This window comes from Rhinatrema bivittatum, chromosome 3, assembly GCF_901001135.1.
Source record: "Rhinatrema bivittatum chromosome 3, aRhiBiv1.1, whole genome shotgun sequence".
Classification (NCBI taxonomy): domain Eukaryota; kingdom Metazoa; phylum Chordata; class Amphibia; order Gymnophiona; family Rhinatrematidae; genus Rhinatrema; species Rhinatrema bivittatum.
In genome coordinates this window covers 396284112-396307900 of record NC_042617.1, presented here as the reverse complement: position 1 = coordinate 396307900, position 23789 = coordinate 396284112, and the positions used below count along the sequence as shown (strand labels likewise).

Genomic DNA, 23789 nt, shown 5'->3' with positions numbered 1-23789 from the left:
GGGGGAGAATGAGGGGGAGGGAGTGGGAAGGAAACGGACCGAGCCCGTTGTTACGGGCTTAACGGCTAGTACAGTAATATTGGGAGATTTCAATTACCGTGATATTGACTGGGTGAATGTAACATCAGGTCATGCTAGGGAGATAAAGTTTCTAGATGAAATAAATGACTGTTAATAGAGCAATGGTCTTGGTACCAATCTATTTTAGAACTAATTTTTAGTGGAACACATGATGTGGTGTGAGAGATAATGGTAGTAGGGCCACTCAGCAACAGAGATCATAGTGCAATCAAATTTGACTTAATGACTGGGAGGACATTAAGTAAATCTACTAAGGATGTGCATTCGTTTTTGCCGAATTGGAAAATTTCAATGAAATTGTCCAATTCAGCATGGATCAGAGAACCCAAAAAATGATCGGGTTTTCCCCAAACTTTCAGGGAAAAATCTTTTTTTTGGGTTAGCACGGGGGGAGGGGCACATGTATTTAAAGAAAAAAACAAACCCACCCCAACCCTTCAAATTTAATTAATTACAAACCCCCCCCCCCCCACCATCCCGATCCCCCCCAAGACTTACTGAAAGCCCTGGTGGTCCACTGGGGGTCCTGGGAGTGACCTTCTGCTCTCAAGCCTTCGGGCCTGCCAGGAATCAAAATGGTGCTGGTGGCCCTTTGCCCTTACCATGTGACAGGGGCTACCAGTGCCATTGGTCAGCCCCAGTCACATGGTAGGAGCAATGTACAACCAGCACCATCTTAGAAAATGGGATACAGCCAACATGGATTTACACAAGGGAAATCTAGTCTCACCAATCTGCTGCATTGTTTTTAATGGGTTAATAAAAAAATAGATAATGGTGATCCTGTGAATGTATTGTATTTGGATATTCAGAAGGCATTTTACAAAGTGCCCCATGAGATACTCCTGATGAAATGAAAAGGTCACAGGATAGGAGGCAATGTGGATTGCAAACTAGTTAATGATAGGAAGCAGAGAATAGGACTAAATGGTCAGTTTTCTCAGTGGAGAAGGGTAAACAGTGGAGTGCCTCAGGGAGCTGTACTAGGATAGATGCTTTTTATATGTTTATAAATGATCTTGAAACGTGAACAATGAATGAGGTGATCAACTTTGCAAACAATACAAATGATTCTGAATTGTTAAAATGAAGTGTATTGTGAAAAATTAAAGGATGATCATGCGAGACTAGAATACTGGACATTTAAATATCCTTGTAAATGTTTTATCAAACATAAAGATACCAGATATGTTTTCAGTTATCCAGATCAGCTTCGAATATATCTAGACACTCACTCGTAGACATTAACACATTTGTTTAAAGGGGGGGAAAGTTAATTTTCAAATGTGGAAACAACATCTGTCAAAGTGTTAGCACTTTTTAATATTTCCTGTTTTATGCTCTTTAGATTACTAATGTTTAATAGATCTCCAATTTCTTATTTAATTTCCTTTGTAGGATAAACAGTATTGTAAATGTTCTGTTTATAATAAGGAAGTAATTCCTATCTGGATTATAGAATTGTGACTGTTAAGATTATCCTATTTATTCTTTGTGTATAAAATATGGAAATGCATTAAAAATAACATTTAAAAAAAAAAGAATACTGGACATTTAAATGAAGGATGAAATTTAATGTGAACAAGTTCAAAGTGATGCACATAGGGAAAAGTAACCCACACTGTAATTACATGATGTTGGGTTCCATATTAGGAGTTATCGCCCAGGAAAAGGACCTCATAGTGGATGATACTTTGAAATATATGGCTCAATGTGTGGTGGCAATCAGAAAAGCAAACAGAATGTTTGGAATTATTAGGAAAGGAATGGAGAATAAAACAACAACTGTCATAATGCCTCTGTATTGCTCTATGGTGAAGCTGCACTTAGAGTACTGTGTGCAGTCCTGGTCGCCACATCTGGAAAAAGATATAGTTGCAATGGAAAGATACAGAGAAGAATAAACAAAATGATAAAAGAGATGGAACAGCTCCCCTACTAGGAAAGGTAAAGAGGTAGGTTCATCTTTGAGAAGAGACATCTGAAGGGAGATATGATAGAGGTCTATAAAATCATGAGTGGAATAGAATGCATAAATATAAATCGTTTATTTACTCTTTCAAAAAATATAAAACTAAGGGACATTCCATGAGGTTAGAAAGCAGCATATTCAAAACAAGTTGGAATTTATTACCAGAAGATATGGTTAAGAAAGTTAGAGTTGCTGAGTTTAAAAAAAAGGTTTGAACACATTTTTGGAGCAGAAGTCAATAAATTGTTATTAACAAAGTAGATTTAAGAAATAGCTACTCCAGCCCATTGCCATAGGCAAGCCCAAGGATGCCTGTCCACAAAACCCATTCCTCACCTGGCTTTAAACCTAGCTCACCCTGCCTTCTTACTAGAGATGTGAATCGGAACTGGAATCTGATCGGTTCCGGTTCCGATTCAAAATCTTAAAATTTTTATCGTCCGGCTCGATTTTTTTTTTGTTATCGGCTGCGCCCGATCCGATAACAAAAAAACCCTCCCCCACCCTCCCAAACCCCCAAAAACCATTTTAGAATTACCTGGTGGTCCAGTGGGGGCGCGGGGAGCGATCTCCCGCTCTTGGGCCATCAGCTGCGTTAATAAAAATGGCTCAGATGGCCCTTTGCCCTTACCATGTGACAGGGAATCCGTGCCATTGGCCGGCCCCTGTCACATGGTAGGAGCACTGGATGGCCGGCCATCTTTAAAGATGGCGCCGGCCAATGGCACGGATTCCCTGTCACATGGTAAGGGCAAAGGGCCATCGGCGCCATTTTTATTAGTGGCAGCCGATGGCCTGAGAGTGGGAGATCGCTCCCCGCGCCCCCACTGGACCTCCAGGTAATTTAAAACGTTTTTTTGGGGGGGTCAGGAGGGTGGGGGAGGCTAAGGGGGTCAATTTAAAGGGTTGGGTGTTTGTTTTTTTTTATTGGGCCATCGGCGCAATTTTTTTAGTGGCAGCCAAAATGGCGCCAATGGCCCGACAGCGGGAGATTGTGCCAGGACCCCCCCACTGGACCACCAGGTAATTTAAAACATTTTGGGGGGGTTCGGGAGGGTGGGGGATTCGTTTTAAAGGGTCGGGGTGGGTTTAGGGGTTGTTTTGGTGTGCCAGTTTTCCCGCTCTCCCCCTCCCCCGATTTACGATTTTTCATGATAAATCGGGGGAATTTCTATTGTATCGCGACTCTAACGATTTTTGACGATTTAAAAAATATCTGACGATTTTTTTAAATCATCAAAAAACGATTCATATCCCTACTTCTTACCAGTAGCCCATAACTTTGCCCCTGACCACATCAACCTTACCATTTAGAATATGGGCTGTGGTGTTATCATACTGTTATGTCAACCTCTTGGGCACTACTTTATCCACACCATTACTTGATGTGTTCTGGCTCTGAAGAGGCAAGCAGCATGGCTGGGGGACTGATCTGAGCTGTTGGGGCATTCTCTTCTACATCTTGGATTTTAAATAGTGTGCGGTCTCTTTAAAAAAAACTCAGATTATTTTTTACAAGTTTTCTGGGCTGCAGAAAAGAGGAGGGGTAGCCCAGAGCAACAACTCACAGTGGAGGCAGTGTGGGAGGCAGAAGGAATGGGCCGGAGCACTGTCCATCTCTCTCTTCTATCCTCTCCTGTTGTTTTCCCCCACTGAATCCCCTTCGACTCAGTCATGGCCCCTTCTCATGGCCAGATATGGGAGGGAGAATTGAAAAGACCAGTGGGGAGATAAATACATGCTGGGTCAGACTGCCCACCCAGAGCCCAGAAGCAGCCCTCCTGACTGTGTGGTGGTCCACATAGCTGCATGCTCCCACAAGTTTTGCTGCTGGGCATGAAACCTCCTTTTTCACACCTAGACCTCTCCAGGACCAAGAGAGTGCAGGGTGGGCCACCTGGGCAATTTGGGATATTTGCATTGTCCGCGTACATGGCATAGCACTGTCCAATTTTTTTTCGAATCAGGCTCAACATTCTCACTGAGTACACTAATAAATTTCTTCAAAGATTATCTCCTATCCAAAATCAGATCACAACCAAGAATAGTCTACATTTCATTTTGAAGGGGTTAACATAGTCAATCCTAATGAGGCCCTATAATCTAACAAAGTTAACACAAACTAAAAAAAAACAACAACTAAGTACCTAATAATACCTAGTGCTCAATTTTATTTATTTAATTACTTGCCTTTCCAAGTCTGAGAACAAGGTGAGTTGCATTTTAGGAACAGTACTTATTTCACTGCCCAGAGAGCTTACAATTTGAGGGCTGAATTTTCAAAACCATTCATGAGCATAAAATGTGACTTTACACACATAGACTTTTGAAAATTGCCCTGGGGGTGGTTGCAGGGATGTTATACATAAAACACAGAAACATGACAGCACAAAAAGAACATATGGCTTATCTAGTCTGCCATGATTCCATGTGCACTTTTACTTGCACAGAAAAGAGTCATTCCACGTGTGAAGTTTTGGGCAAGGCGAGCATGTACGTGCATACCTACAATTTTCAAATGAATGAATGTAAATCTACTTGCAAGCATTTCTATCTGCTACCAAGCATTTGTAAATGTGTGTGTGCATATGTTGCACTATTCCCTGCATATACCCATTCATTTTCAAAGCGGACTTATGTGTATAATTCTGCTTTAAAATTTCAGGCTAAAGTCTGCATGTACAAAGTACATGCAGACTTTAGCACTCTGCAGACTGCTGAACATTACCCTACTTATTTATGCCTAAGGAAATGGAAATGATTCACACGAGGTCACAGGCTTCAATAAGAGAAGCAGTATTTCAGCTCTGCCTTCCCAGGCTGTAAGGCTGCTGCTCTGACCACTGTAGTACTCCACCCAATCAGTAATCTGAACTTTAAAATTGCAAAAAATACCTTGAGTTCCATATTCAAAAGACATTTAGATGGAAAACTCACAAGTAAACCATCTAAATGGAAAATAAGCATATTCAGCCACTTATCCGGTGCCGCTTATCATTCTTGCGGGTGGGTTGGAGAGAAGAGGGGGTGCAGTCTGATCTTTTGATTTATCACAAACTGAAACAGGGGAGTGTAATTTTGGCAATTTATGCAGCATTAAAGGAGTGAGGAGAGCTCGACCCAACAAGCTTCTGTATGCTGCTTTGGGGGGAAAGGGGTGGATTGTCCTGGTGGAATTTTTAATTCTTGTCTTTTGTTTCATTATGACTGCACTACTAAGCCAGATATTTTTTAAAGATATCCAGTTAAGTAGCACAGTATCCAGCCACACAAGGCCGGATAACTATAAAATCTATCCGGCTATATTGAAATATTACTGGCTGCCATGTTCAGCGGGATGTTTATCCCCCTGAATGTACAGGGCAAGTTATCAGGCTGACTTTTGCAGGATAACATTACACTAAATGGCATACTGAATATTGGCCTCCCTGAAATCATGAACTGAATTTCAAAGGAAGTTTTATTTAAAGCTGATCAGTTCACTTGTAGATTAATAATACTGATGCAAGTTATTTGAGCTACAAGCTGCATGCAAAAAAAACATAAACATGATTGATGAAATATGACTAGTTTATTGTGCATAATAGAGACAGGAACCAATCGCATTTTTTTCTTCCCATGCAAAGAGACATGAAAGGGCCTGCTTACTAAAGTGCTTTAAAACTGGTCATTAACGCACAATGGGGCCAATGCAATAATATGCGCAGAAAGTGGGCACTTTCTTTATGTACCCCCCCTGGGGGCACCATGTCATATTTAAATTAGGGGGTCGCGTAGCAAGGAGGCGCTAGGGATGCTTGCATGCCCCTAGTACCTCCTTGCTAATGAGAACTGGATCGGCGTCAGCCATCCGCCGTTTAGGGAAACCAACGCCGAGTTTACCACCCCGCTCCCTCCCCGCCCCTTTTCACAAGCCCCAGGACTTACACGTGTCCCGGGGCTTTGCGCGCCTCACCGGGCCTTTTTAAAATAGGCCCTGCGTGCGTAAACCCTCCGGATTTACGCGCGTAACCCTTTTAAAATCCAGCCCTAAGGGCTTTTCCCATAGACACGAAATGGGAGAAAAGCCTTAATGAATCTGGCCCTTAGATTGCCTGGAACAGTAGTGGTATGACTTCTTTGTGCTTCCAAGAAGGCAGTGGTGTGATCTGACTGGAGTGGTGGTTACAACCCTAAAAGTCAGTAGCATGTTTGTATCAGGCCTCCAAGAAAAGACTGGGCTTAATCTGCATTGAATAGCAGTTATAATTTGACCACCCTTTGAGGTATTGTGATTACCTGGCACCAAGGCAAGGGGCTATACCCTAGAAGAAATACATCACCCATATCCCCAGTGGTTGCAAAAGGGAAAAAAATGCATGAATGCAGGCTCACTCACATGGTGAAGAGAGAGACATGGTCTCTAGCATAAACCCTGATATCATACTTGGGCTCCACAGACCTCTTTGCATACTGCTCCAAACATCCCAGGCCCCCAAAACAACTACCCATGCTAAGTAAATATAACATAAATGTCCATATCACAGAAACAATTATTTGCTTGTTCTCTTCTGGAAACAACACCCTTCTACCTAAAGGTTTTTCTTTTCATAGGCAGTGTTCCTCGATATCTTGAGTCTCTTTGAACAAGTGGGGGAAAAAAGAAAACTTAACAGTCTTGTCTAGTGTATCAGGATGAAATAATTTGTTGGAAGTCCCATAGTAAATCCTCTATAAATGGTGGGTTTTGAGGGAGATACACTAGTTTTCTCGGGTGCCTTAACAGATGTTGTCAGTTCTGGAATAAGACCTCTTCACCCCCTCAGTAAAAAAAAAAAGAAGCAAAAAATTGAAAATGCTAAAAAGATGGGGTCCTTCCATTTTGCAAAGGTCATCCCACAAAACTGTGTTCACTCACTCTTCCCTGGAGAAGATTAGCTGGAATTCCTATTCTGTCTCTGCTCTGCATTTCCTGTGCACACAGCTTTAACAGAAATTTTCACTTCATCCTTACTCACAGACAGAGGAGGCCACTTCTTCAACTCCAAACTTTATTAACAGATAAAACAAATAGATTCTTAGTGTGCATAAACTGAAGATTACAGCAGCCAGTATAGTCTGGGTCACAGAAATAAGGACAGGTAAAATGTAAATAATTATGCAGGGATAGCCAAATTAGTTGCTGAATCACACAAGCTTGTCTAGTGCAGAGCTGATCAGAGTTGAGAGAGCAACATAAAGAGAAACACCTTGAAACCTTTGCTTTAAGTCAGAACTTAACCCTTTAGAGACAACTGTACTGAATACAGCAAAGATGTGACTATGCGGGCTGACTACCAGTTTACAGTATAGCAGCAAACACAGAAACTATGCAAAGTAAAGCTTGAACAACAGCATTAGTAACAGAAACAGACAAGCTGCTGTGGAAGCAGAATACAATGAAAGTAGGGCAACAGTGAATAAATAGGAAAGCACCTGGGGAGAGAGGACACTCCCCACCTGAAATCATAAGATTTCACTATTCCTTTAATCTAACTCTAATTACAACATTGAGGTCAATATAAAAAGTCTAAACTTTTCATGCTTCTCCATGAACTTAGAGAAGCACGATTCAGCCACAGGTCTAACAAATATCTTTACAGTCCCTTTTCCACAGTCCATATTTCATAGAAACATAGAAACATAGAAATGACGGCAGAAGAAGACCAAATGGCCCATCCAGTCTGCCCAGCAAGCTTCCCTCATTTCTTCTCTCATACTTATCTGTTTCTCTTAGCTCTTGGTTCTAATTCCCTTCCACCCCCGCCATTAATGTAGAGAGCGGTGATGGAGCTGCATCCAAGTGAAATATCTAGCTTGATTAGTTAGAGGTAGTAGGGGTAGTAACCACCGCAATAAGCAAGCTACACCCATGCTTATTTGTTTTTACCCAGATTATGTTATACAGCCCTTATTGGTTGTTTATTAGGGATGTGAATCGTTTTCCATATCGTCTTAACGATAGAAATCGTGTGGCAGGGCAAGAAAATCATCTTAGGCACGATTTTTTAGTTAAAAAATCGTTAAAAATCGTTTTTTCCGATTAGTGCGCACTAACTCGAGTTAGTGCGCACTAACGGGAGTTAGTGCGCACTAACTGGGAGTTAGTGCGCACTAACTGAAAATGATACAATTTGACACTTTTCAGGTCAGTTAAGGTCAGTTTAGGAATGAATATGTATTCCTAGTGGCTGCCCTCTTATTTATTCATGTTACCAAGTTTCCTACTGACAGTATATGGGGGATGGGAAATGGAAACAGTTGGTAGCTTGACAAAACAAGTAATGTGATCAGTCAATGTGACTAGAACTTGTGCCCTAACCCTGATACCAGGGGTATTGTGATCTTCCTGCACACAGTGCCCTATCCCTATTAATACCAGGAGTGTTGTGATCTTCCTGCACACAGTGCCCTATCCCTAATACCAGGGGTGTTGTGATCTTCCTGCACACAGTGCCCTATTCCTGATACTGGGGGGTTGTGATCTTCCTGCACACAGTGCCCTATTCCTGATACCGGGGGTGTTGTGATCTTCTTGCACACATCCCGATATCAGGGATAGGGCACTGCATGCAGGAAGATCACAACACTCCTGGTATTAATAGGGATAGGGCACTGCATGCAGGAAGATCACAACACTCCTGGTATTAATAGGGATAGGGCACTGCATGCAGGAAGATCACAACACCCCTGGTATCAGGGATAGGGCACTGTGTGCAGGAAGATCACAATACCCCGGAGGAGTGAGGGTCAGGCAGCTCCCCCCTGTCTGTGAAGCCAGCCTCTCACTAGTAATGCAGGGAGGGAGCTGTCTCAGACTTCACCATCCTCCCCCCCCCCCTTACCCACACACCATTCACTAGCTGGGACATGGGGGAAGTCAGGAGTGAGGGTCAGGCAGCTCCCCCCTGTCTGTGAAGCCAGCCTCTCACTAGTAATGCAGGGAGGGAGCTGTCTCAGACTTCACCATCCACCCCCCCCCCCCCTCACCCACACACCATTCACTAGCTGGGACATGGGGGAAGTCAGGAGTGAGGGACAGGCAGCTCCCCCCTGTCTGTGAAGCCAGCCTCTCACTAGTAATGCAGGGAGGGAGCTGTCTCAGACTTCACCATCCTCCCCCCCCCCCTCACCCACACACCATTCACTAGCTGGGACATGGGGGAAGTCAGGAGTGAGGGTCAGGCAGCTCCCCCCTGTCTGTGAAGCCAGCCTCTCACTAGTAATGCAGGGAGGGAGCTGTCTCAGACTTCACCATCCTCCCCCCCCCCCCTCACCCACACACCATTCACTAGCTGGGACATGGGGGAAGTCAGGAGTGAGGGTCAGGCAGCTCCCCCCTGTCTGTGAAGCCAGCCTCTCACTAGTAATGCAGGGAGGGAGCTGTCTCAGACTTCACCATCCTCCCCCCCCCCCCTCACCCACACACCATTCACTAGCTGGGACATGGGGGAAGTCAGGAGTGAGGGTCAGGCAGCTCCCCCCCTGTCTGTGAAGCCAGCCTCTCACTAGTAATGCAGGGAGGGAGCTGTCTCAGACTTCACCATCCTACCCCCCCCCCTCACCCACACACCATTCACTAGCTGGGACATGGGGGAAGTCAGGAGTGAGGGTCAGGCAGCTCCCCCCTGTCTGTGAAGCCAGCCTCTCACTAGTAATGCAGGGAGGGAGCTGTCTCAGACTTCACCATCCTCCCCCCCCCCCCCTCACCCACACACCATTCACTAGCTGGGACATGGGGGAAGTCAGGAGTGAGGGTCAGGCAGCTCCCCCCTGTCTGTGAAGCCAGCCTCTCACTAGTAATGCAGGGAGGGAGCTGTCTCAGACTTCACCATCCTCCCCCCCCCCCTCACCCACACACCATTCACTAGCTGGGACATGGGGGAAGTCAGGAGTGAGGGTCAGGCAGCTCCCCCCCTGTCTGTGAAGCCAGCCTCTCACTAGTAATGCAGGGAGGGAGCTGTCTCAGACTTCACCATCCTCCCCCCCCCCCTCACCCACACACCATTCACTAGCTGGGACATGGGGGAAGTCAGGAGTGAGGGTCAGGCAGCTCCCCCCTGTCTGTGAAGCCAGCCTCTCACTAGTAATGCAGGGAGGGAGCTGTCTCAGACTTCACCATCCTCCCCCCCCCCCTCACCCACACACCATTCACTAGCTGGGACATGGGGGAAGTCAGGAGTGAGGGTCAGGCAGCTCTCCCCCTGTCTGTGAAGCCAGCCTCTCACTAGTAATGCAGGGAGGGAGCTGTCTCAGACTTCACCATCCTCCCCCCCCCCCTCACCCACACACCATTCACTAGCTGGGACATGGGGGAAGTCAGGAGTGAGGGTCAGGCAGCTCCCCCCTGTCTGTGAAGCCAGCCTCTCACTAGTAATGCAGGGAGGGAGCTGTCTCAGACTTCACCATCCTCCCCCCCCCTCACCCACACACCATTCACTAGCTGGGACATGGGGGAAGTCAGGAGTGAGGGTCAGGCAGCTCCCCCCCTGTCTGTGAAGCCAGCCTCTCACTAGTAATGCAGGGAGGGAGCTGTCTCAGACTTCACCATCCTCCCCCCCCCCCCTCACCCACACACCATTCACTAGCTGGGACATGGGGGAAGTCAGGAGTGAGGGTCAGGCAGCTCCCCCCTGTCTGTGAAGCCAGCCTCTCACTAGTAATGCAGGGAGGGAGCTGTCTCAGACTTCACCATCCTCCCCCCCCCCTCACCCACACACCATTCACTAGCTGGGACATGGGGGAAGTCAGGAGTGAGGGTCAGGCAGCTCCCCCCTGTCTGTGAAGCCAGCCTCTCACTAGTAATGCAGGGAGGGAGCTGTCTCAGACTTCACCATCCTCCCCCCCCCCCTCACCCACACACCATTCACTAGCTGGGACATGGGGGAAGTCAGGAGTGAGGGTCAGGCAGCTCCCCCCCTGTCTGTGAAGCCAGCCTCTCACTAGTAATGCAGGGAGGGAGCTGTCTCAGACTTCACCATCCTCCCCCCCCCCCCCTCACCCACACACCATTCACTAGCTGGGACATGGGGGAAGTCAGGAGTGAGGGTCAGGCAGCTCCCCCCTGTCTGTGAAGCCAGCCTCTCACTAGTAATGCAGGGAGGGAGCTGTCTCAGACTTCACCATCCTCCCCCCCCCCTCACCCACACACCATTCACTAGCTGGGACATGGGGGAAGTCAGGAGTGAGGGTCAGGCAGCTCCCCCCCTGTCTGTGAAGCCAGCCTCTCACTAGTAATGCAGGGAGGGAGCTGTCTCAGACTTCACCATCCTCCCCCCCCCCCCCTCACCCACACACCATTCACTAGCTGGGACATGGGGGAAGTCAGGAGTGAGGGTCAGGCAGCTCCCCCCTGTCTGTGAAGCCAGCCTCTCACTAGTAATGCAGGGAGGGAGCTGTCTCAGACTGGTATCAGGGTTAGGGCACTGTGTGCAGGAAGATCACAACACTCCTGGTATTAATAGGGATAGGGCACTGTAAGAGATGACTGTAGTAGATTGAATAAAGATCTGATGTTTCTGCTCTCCTCACACCAAACAAAAACAACACACAAGCAGAGAAGCCCTTCTTACAAAGCTGAGCTAGTGAGTTAAGTAGGAGGAAAAGTAAACATACTGGTGCCAGTGTGGCTACTTAAAAAATACACTTACCAACAATCAATTACATATATTTGAACTGTGTACAGTTCCAGCCAGGACCACCTTTCTAAAATGCACAGTGATTGGCAAATTCAACATGCACTAGCATTTCAGGTGCCTGCTAACAAAAATAATAAACAAACAAGTTCTAGTCAGGTGAGTGCTGATCATTACATTACTTTTTTTGTCAAGCTTCCAACTGTTTCCATTTCACATCCCCCCAACCATATTGGTAACATCAATAGATAAGAGCACAGCCAGCCAATAGGAATACATACATACATATTCATTCCTAAGTGACCTTTACTGACCTGGGAAGTGTGAACACTTTGTTTCATTTTCTGTTGGTGTTCGTTAGTTTCCAGTTCCATTTCCCATCCCCCCAACCATCACCTCAGTGGTAACCTTGGTAACATCAATAGATAAGAGGGCAGCCAGCCAATAGGAACACATATCATTCCTAACTGACCTTCAGTGACCTGGAAAGTGTTTATTTGTATCATTTTCAGTTAGTGCGCACTAAATCGAGTTAGTGCGCACTAACGGGGAGTTAGTGCGCACTAACTCGAGTTAGTGCGCACTAACACGATTTAACGATTTTTAACGATAAATCGTTAGAATTTCTATTGTATCGTGTTCTATAACGATTTAAGACGATATAAACATTATCGGACGATAATTTTAATCGTTGAAAAACGATTCACATCCCTATTGTTTATCTTCTCCCCTGCCGTTGAAGCAGGGAGCTATGCTGGATATGCGTGAGGTATCAGTTTTTTTCTTCTCCCCTGCCGTTGAAGCAGAGAGCTATGCTGGATATGCATCGAAAGTGAAGTATCAGGCACATTTGGTTTGGGGTAGTAACCGCCGTAACAAGCCAGCTACTCCCCGCTTTGTGAGTGTGAATCCTTTTTTCTTCTCCCCTGCTGTTGAAGTTATGCTGGATATGCGTGAAGTATCAGTTTTTCTTTTCCCCTGCCGTTGAAGCAGAGAGCTATGCTGGAAATTCGTGATGTATCAGTCTTTCTCCCATGCCGTTGAAGCAGAGAGCCATGCTGGATATGCGTCGAGAGTGAAGTATCAGGTACATTTGGTTTGGGGTAGTAACCGCCGTAACAAGCCAGCTACTCCCCGCTTTTTTTGAGTGTGAATCCTTTTTTCTTCTCCCCTGCTGTTGAAGTTATGCTGGATATGCGTGAAGTATCAGTTTTTCTTTTCCCCTGCCGTTGAAGCAGAGAGCTATGCTGGAAATTCGTGATGTATCAGTCTTTCTCCCATGCCGTTGAAGCAGAGAGCCATGCTGGATATGCGTCGAGAGTGAAGTATCAGGTACATTTGGTTTGGGGTAGTAACCGCCGTAACAAGCCAGCTACTCCCCGCTTTGTGAGTGCGAACCCTTTTTTCTTCTCCCCTGCCGTTTAAGCAGAGAGCTCTTCTGGATGTGTGAAGTAACAGTTTTTCTTTTCCCCTGCTGTTGAAGCAGAGAACTATGCTGGATATGCATTGAAAGTGAAGTATAAGAATGGAGTGATCAAGCTAGTTGAAAGGCATCAGGAATAGAGGAAGGTGGAGGTAGTAATTTGGATATTTGGTTTGGGGTAGTAACCGCCGTAACAAGCCAGCTACTCCCGTCTTTGTGAGTGCAAATCCTTTTTTCCACATTTCCTCTTGCTGTTGAAGCTTAGAGTGATGTTGGAGTCACAGTAACCATGTGTATGTTTATTGAATAAGGATATTGTCTCCAGGCAGTAGCCATCATTCTGGCGAGTCACCCACTCTTCATTGGCGGCCTCTTGACTTTATGGATCCACAGTGTTTATCCCACGCCCCTTTGAAGTCCTTCACAGTTCTGGTCTTCACCACTTCCTCCGGAAGGGCATTCCAGGCATCCACCACCCTCTCCGTGAAGAAATACTTCCTGACATTGGTTCTGAATCTTCCTCCCTGGAGCTTCAAATCGTGACCCCTGGTTCTGCTGATTTTTTTCTTATGGTAAAGGTTTGTTGTTGCCTTTGGATCATTAAAACCTTTCAAGTATCTGAAAGTCTGTATCATATCACCTCTGCTCCTCCTTTCCTCCAGGGTGTACATATTTAGATTCTTCAATCTCTCCTCGTACGTCATGCGATGAAGATCCTCCACCTTCCTGGTCGCCCTTCTCTGTACCGCTTCCATCTTGTCTTTGTCTTTTTGTAGATACGGTCTCCAGAACTGAACACAGTACTCCAGGTGAGGCCTCACCAAGGACCTGTACAAGGGAATAATCACTTCCCTTTTCTTACTCGATATTCCTCTCTCTATGCAGCCCAGCATTCTTCTGGCTTTTGCTATCACCTTGTCGCATTGTTTCGCAGACTTCATATCATTAGACACTATCACCCCAAGGTCCCTCTCCTGCTCCGTGCACATCAGCCTTTTCCCCCCCCATCGAATACAGTTCATTCGGATTTCCGCTCCCCATATGCATGACTTTGCACTTCTTGGCATTGAATCTCAGCTGCCATATCTTCAACCACTCTTCCAGTTTCCTTAGATCCCGTCTCATTCTCTCCACTCCTTCCGGCGTGTCCACTCTGTTGCAGATCTTAGTGTCATCCGCAAAAAGACAAACCTTACCTTCTATCCCGTCCGCAATGTCGCTCACAAAGATATTGAACAGGACCGGTCCCAACACCGATCCTTGCGGTACACCACTTAAAACCGCTCTCTCTTCAGAGAAGGTTCCGTTTACCATCACACATTGTCTTCTGTCCGTCAACCAATTTGCAATCCAGGTCACCACCTTGTCACTCACTCCCAAGCTTCTCGTTTTATTCACCAGTCTCCTGTGCGGAACCGTATCAAAAGCTTTGCTGAAATCCAAGTATATGACATCGAGCGCTCTTCCTTGGTCCAATTCCTTGGTTACCCAGTCAAAAAAGTCAATCAGATTTGTCTGACAGGATCTTCCCCTGGTGAATCCATGTTGCCTCTGGTCCATCAATTCTCCGGACTGTAGATAGTTCACTATTCTCTCTTTCAGCAGAGACTCCATTACTTTTCCCACCACCGAAGTGAGGCTAACCGGCCTGTAGTTGCCAGCCTCCTCCCTGTTCCCACTCTTGTGAAGCGGGACCACCACCGCTCTTCTCCAGTCTCTCGGCACCACTCCCGTTTCTAGGGATCTATTGAACAGGTCACACAGCGGACCCGCCAGAACATCTCTGAGCTCCCTCAATATCCTTGGATGAATCCCATCAGGCCCCATGGCTTTGTCCACTTTCAGGTTCTTTAGCTCTTCCCACACATTTTCTACTGTAAAAGGATTTTCATCTATTCCACTTCCCTCCAGTTTCTTGTTGTGTAGAGATGGTCCTTCTCCAGGGTCTTCTTTAGTGAGCACAGAGCTGAAGTATTCGTTTAATATTTCTGCCATTTCTTCGTCTGTCTCCACACATTGATCATTACCACCTTTCAATTTCACTATACCACTTTGGACCTTTCTCTTTTCGCTGATGAATCTTTTCATTCAATTGGGCATCGTCTTGGTGATGAGCCTCATTGATCATTCATTCCATCGGGCTTCCTTGTCTTTAAATAAAACAAGGTCACCCACCTGGAGTTCTGGTTTACTGTGTTGCCACTTACTGTAGCTTTGCAGATTTGTCAGGTATTATCTCCTGCAGTGATTCCAAAAGGTATTGACACAACATTGAACCTGTCACCACTGTTATTTGTAAAGGTCCTTGGCCTCAAACTCTCCAGCTGGAGCCAGATTCTCATTAGTCTTTTGGGTAAGGATGATAGCAGGAGTCAGGATGGTTGGAGATTCTGGGTCTATCATCAATACAGGAATCAAAAGTCTGGCATTGATGATGGCTGAGACTACAACCATCAGAATATTTTGAACGAGCACAGTCCTTCTTGATAGCTGATTGAAACAGTGTGCTCCTAGTTGGTTTATACTTGGGACATTGGTAATCAGTGGACAGATCTCAGCTAGGGATGTGAATCATTTTTTGACGATTTAAAATATCGTCCGATATATTTTAAATCGACAAAAATCGTTAGAGCCGCGATACAATAACAATTCCCCCGATTTATCGTCAAAAAATCATAAATTGAGGGAAGGGGGAGGGGAAGGGGGAGGGCGGGAAAACCGGCACACTAAAACAATCCTAAAACCCACCCCGACCCTTTAAAATAAATCCCCCACCATCCCGAACCCCCCCCAAAATGCCTTAAATTACCTGGGGTCCAGAGGAAGGGTCCCGGTGTGATCTTTTACTCTCGGACCTCCGTGCATTGTAGAAATGGCGCCGGCGCTACCTTTGACCTGTCATATGACAGGTCAAAGGTAGCGCCGGCGCCATTTTGTTTTTTGTCCCCCGACGTCAGGAGCGTAGGAGATCGCTCCCGGACCCCCGCTGGACCCCCAGGGACTTTTGGCCAGCTTGGGGGGGCCTCCTGACCCCCACAAGACTTGCCAAAAGTCCAGCGGGGGGCCGGGAGCGATCTCCTACCGTGAATCATTTTTCTGTACGGAAAAACGATTCGACTGCAGGAGGTCGTTCCGGACCCCCGCTGGACCCCCAGGGACTTTTGGCCAGCTTGGGGGGGCCTCCTGACCCCCACAAGACTTGCCAAAAGTCCAGCAGGGGTCCAGAACGACCTCCTGCAGTCCAATCGTGTTGCCGTACGGCCAAACTTGCCAAAAGTCCAGCGGGGGTCCGGAACAACCTCCTGCAGTCCAATCGTGTTGCCGTACGGCCATATGGCCGGACCCCCGCTGGACTTTTGGCAAGTCTTGTGGGGGTCAGGAGGCCCCCCCAAGCTGGCCAAAAGTCCCTGGGGGTCCAGCGGGGGTCCGGAACGACCTCCTGTAGTCGAATCGTTTTTCCGTACGGAAAAATGATTTGCGGTAGGAGATCGCTCCCGGACCCCTGCTGGACTTTTGGCAAGTCTTGTGGGGGTCAGTAGGCCCCCCCCCCAAGCTGGCCAAAAGTCCCTGGGGGTCTAGCGGGGGTCCGAGAGAGATCTTCTACGCTCCTGACGTCGGGGGACAAAAAAACAAAATGGCGCCGGCGCTACCTTTGACCTGTCATATGACAGGTCAAAGGTAGCACCGGTGCCATTTCTACAACACACGGAGGTCCGAGAGTAAAAGATCACACCGGGACCCTTCCTCTGGACCCCAGGTAATTTAAGGCATTTTGGGGGGGTTCGGGAGGGTGGGGGATTTAATTTAAAGGGTCGGGGTGGGTTTTAGGGTTGTTTTAGTGTGCCGGTTTTCCCGCCCTCCCCCTTCCCCTCCCCCCCCCCCACTGGACCCCAGGTAATTTAAGGCATTTTGGGGGGGTTCGGGAGGGTGGGGGATTTATTTTAAAGGGTCGGGGTGGGTTTTAGGGATGTTTTAGTGTGCCGGTTTTCGATTTACACGATTTACACAATTTACACGATATTTAAAAAACCCAAACTGCGACGATCCGATTCCCTCCCCCTCCCAGCCGAAATCGATCGTTAAGACGATCGATCACACGATTCACATCTCTAATCTCAACACTCAGTTTAGGATTTACCAGTTCAAACAGACTGTTGAGTTTGGTGCTGTCTCATCAGAGCTCTAAATACATTTTGGCCCTTTCAACCAGGTAGTCTGCATTAGGTGAATTGCAGAGACAGATCTTGTGGCATGGTCAACAGGGGTCAATTCAATGGGAATGTGGAGCCACTGTTCTGGTTGGGTTGATTTTCTGATTCGTTCAACCCTATTGCTCACAAACACATAAACTCTCATGCTCTGATTTTATATATAACCCCAAACCACTTTATTATCAGTGTAAAATGTAACCAAGTCATATTGTAAGTCTATATCATTTACAACCAGTTCAGTAATTTCCACTGCTAATACTGTCCCATAGGGGTGTGCATTCGGATTGACCGCATTAGTAAAACGCAACTCATATTTTTTTTTTACTTAAAAAATTGATTCGACATAAACGATCGGATTTCCCACATATCGAACATAGATATGTTCGATATGTGGGAAATCGCGATTGTTGAGCCAAAATAAAAATTTAAACCCCCTCACCCTCCTTAATCCCCCCCCCAGACTTACCACAACTCCCTGGTGATCGAGCGAGGAGTGAGGACGCCATTTCTGCAATCCTTGGCGAGAAGCATGTGACGTCGGCAGCACGTCGAGTGACGCCGGCGTCACGTGATTCCCGGCTCGTTCGCGCCGGACGGCTCGTTCGGCCCAAAAAGAACTTTTGGCCAGCTTGGGGGGGTCAGGAGGCCCCCCCAAGCTGGCCAAAAGTTCTTTTTGGGCCGAACGAGCCGTCCGGCGCAAACGAGCCGGGAATCACGTGGCGCCGCGTCACTCAGACGCGACGTCACGTGATTCCCGGCAAGTTCGCGCCGGACGGCTCGTTCGGCCCAAAAAGAACTTTTGGCCAGCTTGAGGGGGTCAGGAGGCCCCCCCAAGCTGGCCAAAAGTTCTTTTCGGGCCGAACGAGCCGTCCGGCGCGAACTTGCCGGGAATCACGTGACGTCGGCGTCACGTGATTCCCGGCTCGTTCGCGCCGGACGGCTCGTTCGGCCCAAAAAGAACTTTTGGCCAGCTTGGGGGGGTCAGGAGGCCCCCCCAAGCTGGCCAAAAGTTCTTTTTGGGCCGAACGAGCCGTCCGGCGCGAACTTGCCGGGAATCACGTGACGCCGCGTCTCAGTGACGCGGCGCCACGTGATTCCCGGCAAGTTCGCGCCGGACAGCTCGTTCGGCCCAAAAAGAACTTTTGGCCAGCTTGAGGGGGTCAGGAGGCCCCCCCAAGCTGGCCAAAAGTTCTTTTTGGGCCGAACGAGCCGTCCGGCGCGAACTCGCAGGGAATCACGTGACGCCGCGTCACTCGACGTGCCACCGACGTCACATGCTTCTCGCCAAGGATTGCAGAAATGACGTCCTCACTCCTCGCTCGATCACCAGGGAGTTGTGGTAAGTCTGGGGGGGGGATTAAGGAGGGTGAGGGGGTTTAAATTTTTTTTTTGCACATATGTACATATACCCAACTCATTGGATTTTTTTTATGTCCATATTGGCCGCAAGTGGGACCCCCTTTCGGACATAAAAAATATGAACATAAAATTTTGCTCTGCACATCACTACTGTCCCACACAATTCAAGTCTTGGAAAAGCATGGCTAGTTTATGAGGCTAATTTAGCTTTACCAAGGATAAATCCCACATTGGGCGTACCTAAATTGTCCAATATCTTCAACTAAGATACTGCAACTATGTCTTTCACTGAAGCATCTGAAAAGAAACCAGTTTCCCTGTATTTTGCTGTAGTGAAGGAAACAGAGGTATAAATTAGGGATGTGCACAACTTTTTTTTTTCAGTTCGTTTTCAGGTTCAGGGGTGGATAATTTCGGTCCACTCTCCAAACCCGGAAACCTTTTTCGTTTTGCTTTCGGAAATGGACCAAAAAACCCCCCACCCCTTCAAATTTACTTAATTACAACCCCCCTCCCCACCATCCCAATCCCCCCCTCAAGACTTACTAAAAGCCCTGGTGGTCCAGTGGGGTCCCGAGAGCGATCTCTCCCTCTTGGGCCATCGGCTGCCACTAATCAAAATCGCACCGGTGGCCCTTTACCCTTACCATGTGACAGGGGCTACTGGTGCCATTAGTCAGCCCCTGTCACATGGTAGAAGCAATGGATAGCCGGCACCATCTTAGAAAATGGCGCAGGCCATCCATTACTCCTTCCATGTGACAGGGGCCGACCAATGGCACTGGTGTAGCCCTTTCACATGGTAAGAGCAAAGGGCCACCAGTGCCATTTTGATTCCTGGCAGGTCCAACTGTCCGAGAGCATAATATTGCCCCTGGGACCCCTGCTGGACTACCAGGGCTTTCAGTAAGTCTTGGAGGGATCGGGATGGTGGGGTGGGGGTTGTAATTAAGTAAATTTGAAAGGTTGGGGTAGGTTTAGGGTTTTTTTTAAATAAATGTGCCCCTCCTCCCCGCGCTAACCCGAAAATACATTTTTTCCCGAAGTTCTGGAAAAACTCCGTTTCGGGATTCGAGTCTCCCGAAGAGGACGAATTAGGCAATTTTGTTGAAATTGCCTAATTCGTTCTAAACAAATGCAAATCCCTAGTATAAATACCTGGTATCTGGAAGTGATCAAGAGCATATAGGGAGACTCTCCATGCCTCCCACTTCCCTTCCTTGCTTAGGGACAGCAGGGTGTTTCATTATTGTGTCTCTGCCGAAAACTCTCTTAGCAAAGATTTCCCTTGTATAGTGACTGGGGATATAGATCAAAGTGGATCATTTAGACTGTTCACCATTGATAGGATCCCACATCTGGTATGCATTTTTTCCTGAACTGATACATGAAATAAATATGTCTTTTTTAAGATCCCAGCTATGACTAAAGCTGTTCTGAATTGGTGGTATGATGACACTTTGCATGGTCCTCTAAAGGGAATGCCTATATTATCTTTGCATTTTTTAAGCTATTTTGTGCAGTTTCAGGTTAGTAATGGCTAGCACCTGTTGTGTCTTTTTCAGTAAGCCAATGACTTCTTCCTCTGTCGACATAGACTTGAGTCCATCGTCTACATAAAAGTCTCTTTCTACAATCTCTCTGGCATCTGTACCATATTCCATTTCTTCTTTGTGTGATGTTTTTCAGAGTCCAAAGGTAGTCATGGCTATCAATGTACTATTGTCAAAAATATGCACTCTCAAATTGGTACTCGATGATGTCCTTGCTAATGTTACTGTTAGGAATCTTAAGTAATGCCTACTATCATCTTGGACCAAGAAAACAGTAGAACATTTGTTGGATGTTAGCAGTTACAGCAACAGGCTCTTTTCTTAAGTGAATCAACATTCCTAAAATGCAGTTTGTTAAATCTGCTCTGGTAAGAAGCGCATCATTCAGAGAAATTCCTTGAAACTAAGTGCTTAAATCAAAAACAATCCTGATTTGACCAGATTTCTGAAGATGGTATACGCCAAAGGTAGGAAGATACCAGTACTCTTCTTTTTTCAGTGGAGCTGCACTGCATGACCATTATCAAATATTTTTCATGAAGGTTATAAAATCAACCTTTGTCTCTGGTTTTTTCTCTGCAGAGTCTGACACAAGGAAACAAGCCAGGACAAAGTCTGCTGTCTGTTATTGGGAAGCCAAGGCATGGGTGGGCGGTATAGAAATAGTGCTGCCCAGCTGCTTGGCTCATCTTTGAAGAATTCCTTATTCATTATCTTCAGGAATTCTTTGTGTTCTATTGAAAGTGCAGGTTTATTATCATCTTTTGTAGTCTGAAACACTGTGCTTCCAAATCAGCACAGTTCTTTGCTGTGAAAGTATTCAAGTAGGTTTGCCACATGACCTGGTTGTTCTTTGTAGCCATGCATTTCTTTAATAAAGAAATGATTAGAACCTTGTTTGCACAAAGATGCACATCCATTTTCTAGCACACTAGTAGTAAAAGAATCAACGCTATCAGAATTGCATATTCTGTAAATATAAATATCGTTTACTATAACCCAGCCAAGATCCAATCTTTGAGCACATGGAATGTTGTAAACTTCCATGTGCTCAAACTTTCAGTATATCCTTACCTATTAGAGGTAATATCTTTATGTTGTAATATAAAGGTGGGATACAACTGGCAATAGTTTTCAGGTGGTGCTGATACCATGTGGCCTCTAGTCTAGGAACATTATTTCTAAGAAACTTTCGGGCTGATTCAATACAGTGCACTCAGCAAAGTGCACTGGTTAGCCCATGGTTGGACACATGTTTTGGACGCGCATCCACAGCCCCTTATTCAATATAGCCTGGATTTTAAAAGGGCTACGCATGTAAATTTTGGGGTTTACACTCATAGCTTGGCCTTGCATGCGCACCATGTGCATTTTACAACGGGCCTGGCCACGCACATAAACCCACTGTATGCGCAGAAGTGCCAGCCTAGGGAAAAGGAGTGGTCTGGGGGGCATGGCATGTGTGAGGAGGGGTGAGGTGGGCCTGGATAGCACCGTTAGCCATTGTCCCGGGTAAGCACCCCACAGCAGCTGGCCGGTGCACGCAGATTACCTCTGCTTCAGAGGAGCAGTAAATATTAAAATAAAAAAATTAGGGCCAGACTAGGAGGCCCAATTGTGTTGCCATGCATGGCTTTGTAAAATCCCCCCCCCCACACACACACAAGTGCAAGTCGCGGGCCACCCGCACATGCGCATGTGGATTTTGAAACCCAGTGCGAATGTGTGTGCAGCCATCGGCTTTTATAACATGCGTGCCGGCGTGCGCATGTTATAAAATCAGTGCGTCCATGTGGATGCATGGAACTGCGCACACATAGACGTGCACTCCTTTTAAAATCGACCCCTAAGGGAATCAGTGCATCCAAAATGCGCGTCCAACCCCCCATGAATCTAATAGCACTCATCTCATGTAAATTCTTGTTGATGAGGCTATTAGCTATTATCTCCTGGTGCCAAAAAAAAATGTGTTCCAGACAACTCATTTATACTCTCAGAAATTAACGCCGGCCCCGGAGCAGGTATTAACTTCTGAGAAGCCCCTAACGTTGCCAGAAAAGCAGAAAATACTGCATTTCAGTAGTTCCTCTGACTTAATATCATGGTGATATTAAGTCAGAGGAACTGAAAAAAGAAGTTAGGTTAAAATAAATAAATAAATAGAAAAGTGTGCCAGGTTAGGAAAAGGGACGCTCAATTTTACGGACGATCGTAAAATTGAGCTTCTGTTTTCTTATCCCACTGGCATCTACTTCTCCTGGGCACCTGCTGCCCAGGAGGTGCTAGGTGGTGCACAGTTTCGCCTAGCACCTCCTTTTTTCTGCTGCAGTCCATTTCCTTTTTGCATCAGGCGCCCCAAAGAGGTTGATTGGCGCACGATAGGAGAGCAGGCGCTCAATCATGAGAGCCCATTTTCCACACTCCGATATTGCATCGGCCTGTTTATTTCTGAGAAACTGGTAACTGATTGCATGCTATAAGAGTAGGGAGAGATAGCATAATGCTGCCATCTACAGCTTTCAACACATAACCATTCAGTCTCTTTCCAGTAGTCTCTGTTGTCGGGGATGGATTTAGGATATTGCCACCCCAAGGCACTTTTGTTGCTTTTAACCACCCACCTCAAATAAGGGTCTGTTACAGGGTAGCAGAGGGCTGTTCAATACTGAATGAGATTCAGCAGAGCTGGAAGACAGCAAATCTTAGCCAGCCTGCTGCCTCTAAAAATTTGTTGCCCCTAGGCACAGCTATAATGGGTGCCTATTGTCATATCTAGGGCTGTCTATTGTTCCTGCACTTGTTCTCAGTGTGTAGGGTAAATTATCTTTCTGTATGTTAAACAAGTCAAAGAATTCTGACTGGCAAGTGATCTATTACTCTGATCATCCATGATTATTTACATCCTTTCTGCTCTCTCAGATACATTTTTGAGCATGAACTGCCACCATAACTTTTTCCACAAATTTCAATGCATTTTGGAATGATTTCTGGCAATACTGACTGTTATTCATCTCCATTTTTTCCATCCTTTCTCAAGGGTAGAAGCTTTGGATTTGACTGTATGTCTAAAGCATGGCCATGAGTAGAGACCTGGCTGTAGAGATATAGCCACAGGAGTGAATTTGCTGAGTGAGCCACTGCACTGCTGCTTTCTCTCCCAACCCCAAAGTTTAATCTTTCATTTTACTATTCTGTCTCTGCTAGGTGTGTCATATGCACAGGTTTAACATATATCTTAACCTGGTCCTTTCTTCTTCAATTCCAAACTTTATTAACAGGTAAAACAAATTAAGAGTCTTACTATGCATAAACTCAAGATTACAGTCACCAGTGTAGTCTAGGTCACAGAAATAAGGTCAGGTAAAATGAGAATAATTATGCAGGGATAGCCAGATTAGTTGCTGAATCACATAGGCCTGGCTAGTGCAGAGCTGTCCAGTCGAGACAGAGAAGCACAAGGAAAAACACCCTGAAACCTCTACTTGTAGTGAGAAGTTAACCCTTTAAAGTCAACTGCATTAAATACAGCAAAGCTGT

General features: G+C 46.3%; 1 protein-coding gene across 1 annotated transcript in view; it reads left to right on the top strand.

Moving 5' to 3' along the window:
* The window catches only part of ADGRB3 (adhesion G protein-coupled receptor B3), a 1794610-nt gene that overhangs the window by 1074409 nt on the left and 696412 nt on the right, over positions 1-23789 (top strand). The gene's annotated exons all lie outside the window — the stretch shown is intronic.